The 5,203-nt window shown below is 41.1% G+C and overlaps 1 pseudogene; it reads left to right on the top strand.

The window, feature by feature from the left end:
* Positions 1-4,166: 4,166 nt before the first annotated feature.
* LOC131492361 (large ribosomal subunit protein eL27-like) lies at positions 4,167-4,978 on the top strand (annotated as a pseudogene).
* Positions 4,979-5,203: the final 225 nt, after the last annotated feature.

Here is a 5,203-nt window from a genome sequence, read left to right as displayed (position 1 = left end):
TCCAGTTCCATCCACATAGTTGCAGATGGCAAGATTTCATTCTTTTTGATCTCTCTAGGTGCTTTTAATTGTTGTTGATGTGAGTCTTTCTGTGTGTTTGTTTTTGCTTTTCTTTGTTTAAAAACATTTTTTTGAGTATGGGGCCCCTGAGTGGCTCAGTCGGTTAAGCATGCAACTCTTGGTTCCGGCTCAGGTCATGATCCCACAGGTCATTAGTTCGAGCCCCGCATCAAACTCCGTGCTGATCATGTGGAGGCCGCTTGGGATTCTGTCTGTCCCTCTCTCTCTGCCCCTCCCTCGCTTGTGCGCGCTCTCTCTCTCTCTCTCTCTCTCAAAATAAATAAGTGAGCTTAAAAAATTTTTGAGTATAGTTGACGCACACCATTAGATGAGTTTCAGGGGTACGATGTAGTGGTTGCACAAGTTTATACATGATGCTGTGTTCGCCGCAGGGATGGCTACTATCTGCCATCACACATCACTTTTGCAGTACCACTGGCTGCATTCCTTATGCTGTGGCCTTTATTCCTGTGACTTACCCATTCGACAACTGGAAGCCCGTGTCTCCCTCTCTTTCACCCATTTGTCCCACCCCCGACCCTCCCCACCTCGGACAACCATCAGTTTGTTCTCTGTATTTATAGGTCTCATTCTGCTTTCTGTGCGTTTGTTTATTCATTTGTTTTGTGTTTAGATTCCACAGGTGAACGAAATCCTATGGTATTTGTCGTTCTCATTCTTATTTCACTTAGCATAATGGCCTCCAGGTCCATCCACGTTATTGTAAATGGGATAGTCTCATCCTTTTTTCATGGCTGTGTCATAGTCGTGTGTGTGTGTGTGTGTGTGTGTGTGCCACATCGTTTTATCCATTCATCTGTCAGTGGACACTTGGGTTGCTTCTATAACTTGGCTATTATAAATAATGCAAAAATGCTACAATAAACATAGGGGCGCATATATTTTTGAATTTGTGTTTTCATCGTCTTGGGTAAATACCCAGTAGTGAATCACTGCAGCAAATGGTAGTTCTAGTTTTGATTTTTTGAGGAACCTCTGTACTGTTTCCCACAGTGGCTACACCACTTTGCATTCCCACCAACAGTGCACGAGAGTTCCTTTTATTGTTGCTTTCCTCTATCTTTGTCTGTGGTGTGACTGGTGAGGTATCTCAGTGTGGTTTTCTTTGCATTTATGCTAGTTGGAGATTGCTGGGTGTCATCAATCTTGGAAAACTCGTATGCATTATCTTTTATAATATGTCTCCTCCATATTCTCTACCTTTAGTCCTTCAAAAATATAGACTTCTGTTTTTCATTTTGATGTTACCCCATATGTTTCAGACATAATTTTATTTTTTTATGGTTTGTTTATTATGGACCAGTCCTCAAGGTACCTTAATTTCTTTCTTTTTTTAAATTTTTTATTTTTTAGAGAGAGAGAGAGCGAGCATGAGTGGGGAAGAGGAGCAGAGAGAGAGAGAGAGAGAGAGAGAGAGAATCTTAAGCAGACTCCAAGCGAAGCTCAATGCCATCACCTGGGATCATGACCAGAGCTGAAATCAAGACTCAAATTCTCAACCAACGGAGATACCCAGGCACCCCTAAGGTATCCTAATTTCTGCAGCTAAGTCTAGTCCATACCTAAACTCATTGAATGGTATATTCATTTTTGATATTTTATCTTTTAGCTCTAGAATGTCCAGTTAATTTGTTTTAAAGTTTGCAACACTCTAGTAAATTCCTCAGATGTCCACACATTTTGTCTCCTTTTCTACTAATCCCTTCTACATATTTATAATAGCTATTGTAAGGCCTTGTGCAGAATCCAATAGCTGGGTATTTTGTGAATCTGCTTCTATTGGCTACTTTTTCCCCCCGATCATATATTTTCTCATTGTTTACAAATATGTTATATTTTGTAAATGTGTCCTGGGCATGTATAAGAAGACAGTAGAAAGCATACTAAATAATATTTGCAGACTCAATGGCATGGGGAATTACTCCTGTCAGGCCACTGGGATCCGGGTTGGGCTGAGTCCATCGATAGCACTGTTTAGTGGACTTAGGCTCTGTTGCATCTTTCACGCACCACCATTTTCAAATGTTTCAAGGGTAGATAATACTCTGTCTTTGGTAACGTTTTGTACCTGATCATCAGGGAGATGTCAGAGTGCAATCTCTACTTTTTAGTCCAGATTTTGGGTAGCTGGGAGGGAGTTGCTTTTTCTCCTGTGAAGCCCCCTTCTTTCTGTTCTCAGTAAAAAAAATTCTTTCCAATTTGATGACCTGGTCCCAGACCTTTGTGTCCTGCTTCTATAGCTGGTGAAGGTCCCTAGTCAGTATGCCACCATTGGCTCAATGAGAGCCTTGAGCTCTTAGTTGATATTTCTCTCCCTGTCCCATCCTAAACCCAACCTTTAGGATACCATTATACTGAGAACCTCAACACCCTTGCTGTGGTCTGAATGCTTGTGTCCCTCCAAAATTCTTATATTAAAAATCCATTGCCCAAAGTGATTACATTCAGAGGTGGGGACTTTGGTATGAGATGAGGTCCTGAGGGCTGAGCCCTCAATGATGAGGCTACCATCACCGTAAAAGAGAACCCAGTGAGATCCCATCTCCTTCCTCCATCTGAGGTATAATGGAAAGTCTGTGACCTCCTTCATCCACGCCAGCACATTGATCTTCTACTTCTGGCCTCCACAACTGTGAGGAGTGCATTTCTGTCATTTTTAAGCCACTCAGTGTGTGGCATTTGTCATAGCGGCTCAAAAGGACAAAGATGACCCTCCATCTTGTGCGGATATCTTTCTCAGGCCTTTTGCTCTTCCCCCAGCCTTCATCACATCACTTTGTGAACGGATAAGTGGCTTTTGAGAAGGAATTAGTAAGTGCATTCAAATCAGATGTTTGGCTTCTCTGGATTTTCATCCTCCAGGCTCACTCATGTCACATTAAAACCTTGCTACAACGGAAGGCATTTCTTCTCACCCAGCCCCTATTGTGTATTTGCCTTTCCTAATCTTGTGCCATCCCATGTGGAACTCGCTTCTCTCAAGAAGTGCTCATCCTTTTTTGAAATTTAGTTTTTTTCACATCCATTGCATCATCACACTTCTGGTGAGGTCCCCAAAATTATGAATTTTCAGGCTGTCTAGCTTTCCCCCTTTGTTGGTGTGGTGCAGTGGTCTCTTGAGATTTTCTGTATCCTGACTGGAGTATAATTTATTTGTTTATTTTTAACCTTTTATTGTCCCTATATATAAGGTGCATTTCTTACAAGAAACTTAAGGAGTTCTTCCCCTTTTAAGATTTGTGATTGTTTTTCTTTTTAATGATTTATGCACTTTACATACTAACTTCACCACAGATTCCTTAATTTTGAATTCTTAGCTCCCCTTGATCTCTCCCTGACTTTGAAATTTTGTTTTCCTTGCTGGGTTTTGTGCTTAAATATGTATTGTTTTTAGAATAAGATAGTTTTATAACTAATTGACTAGATCAATGACTGAATAACCCATTTGATTTTATATAAAGAGATTTTTTGTGTGTGAGGTGACCACAAAGGACGTGTAGAAATGACTTGTATCCAAAAAAAAAAAAAAAAAAAAAAAAAAAAAGACTTGTATCCTCTGTAAAATGTATGCACATTCATTAGCTTAGGAGAAGTGGAATCATTGTCAAAGCTCTCCTCCATCCTTTTCTTTTATCTCTCAAGAACTTATTTGGTCTTTACAGATAACCCTCTTCCCACCAGGGAGATGGTCACTGACAGAAACGTGTGGATGTTCACAGTGAGGGTTCTGATGAAGAAACACCTGGGTCCGTGTAGTGCTTTCCTGTTGCCGCTGTGGCAAATTACCACAAACTTGGTGGCTTAACACAGTTTTTAAAAAATCTTACATCCTGTAGACCGGAACAGTGACATGGGTCTCATTGGGCTGAAATGAAGTTTGGCGGGGTGCATTAATTTCTGGAGGATCTCAGGGAGACGCTGTTGCCTTGCCTTTTCCATCTTCTAGAGGCCACACCTCTCCCTGGTGTATGCCCTCATCCCCCACCTTCACAGCCCACAGGGGAAGGTTGGGTTCTTCCCACAGAGTGTCACTCTGACTTCCTGTTCTGAATATACCTTTTCAGGATCACTCTGGTAGTCCGGGATGATCTCCCTATTTTAAGGTCAGCTGATTGCTAACCTTAATTCCACTGACAATTCCCGTTGCCATGCCATCTCCCATATATGTAGGTTCCAGATCTTAGGATGTAGGCATCTTTGCGGGGTGATTATTGTACCTGCTGCAGTCACATCCTGATGTCAGACTAGGATCAGCATCCTGGCTCTAGCTATTAGAATTTGTCCCTAGGATTATACCTTTTAAAGTGTCAGTTTCCTTACTTTTAGTGTAGGGATAACCACCCTAGCTTTGCTTATTTGTTGTCAGAAAGTAATGGGGTAATATAAGTGAAGTGTTTAGTGTAGAACTTAACATACAAGATAGTCAATGAATATTAGTCACACTGTTATTGATAATAAACACAACTAGAGGATGAAGATACAAGAAAAATATGCCTAGCTTTCTGCAGTTGAGATGGGCAAGTTCAGGAAGCCTAAGAAGGCGGTCCTGGTCCTGGCCAGGTGCCACTACGGCTGCAAAAAACATCGTGATGAACATTGATAATAGCACCTCAGACCGTCCCTACAGCCATGCTCTGGTGGCTGGAATTAACCACTCTCCCTGCAAGGTGACATCTGCCCTGGGACAGAAGAAAATGGCCAAGAGGTCAAAGATCAAGTCTCTTGTGACAGTTTATAGCTACAGTCACTTCATGCCCACATGGTGCTCTGTGTATATCCCCTTGGACAGAACAGAGACTCTGTTCTTAAACACACGGCCTGAGGAGAGGCCAAGGTCAAGTTCAAGGACAGATGCGAGACCATCAAGGACAGATGGTTCCAGAAGCTGCGGTTTTAGACTCTTTTGTTTTGATCATTAAAAATACCAAAAAAAAAAAAAAAAAAAGGAAAACAGAAGGGAAGGGAATAGAAGAGGAAAAAAAAAACGGGAAAAGAAAACAAGAGAAAAGAAAAAAGAAAAGAAAAGAAAAGAAAAGAAAAGAAAAGAAAAGAAAAGAAAGAAAAATATCCTTAAGGATATATACGTTTTTAGCTATCTCTCCTGAATTTTTATAATTTGCTA

The sequence above is a fragment of the Neofelis nebulosa genome, chromosome 13, assembly GCF_028018385.1.
Source record: "Neofelis nebulosa isolate mNeoNeb1 chromosome 13, mNeoNeb1.pri, whole genome shotgun sequence".
Classification (NCBI taxonomy): domain Eukaryota; kingdom Metazoa; phylum Chordata; class Mammalia; order Carnivora; family Felidae; genus Neofelis; species Neofelis nebulosa.
This window is presented reverse-complemented; position numbering and strand designations above follow the sequence as displayed.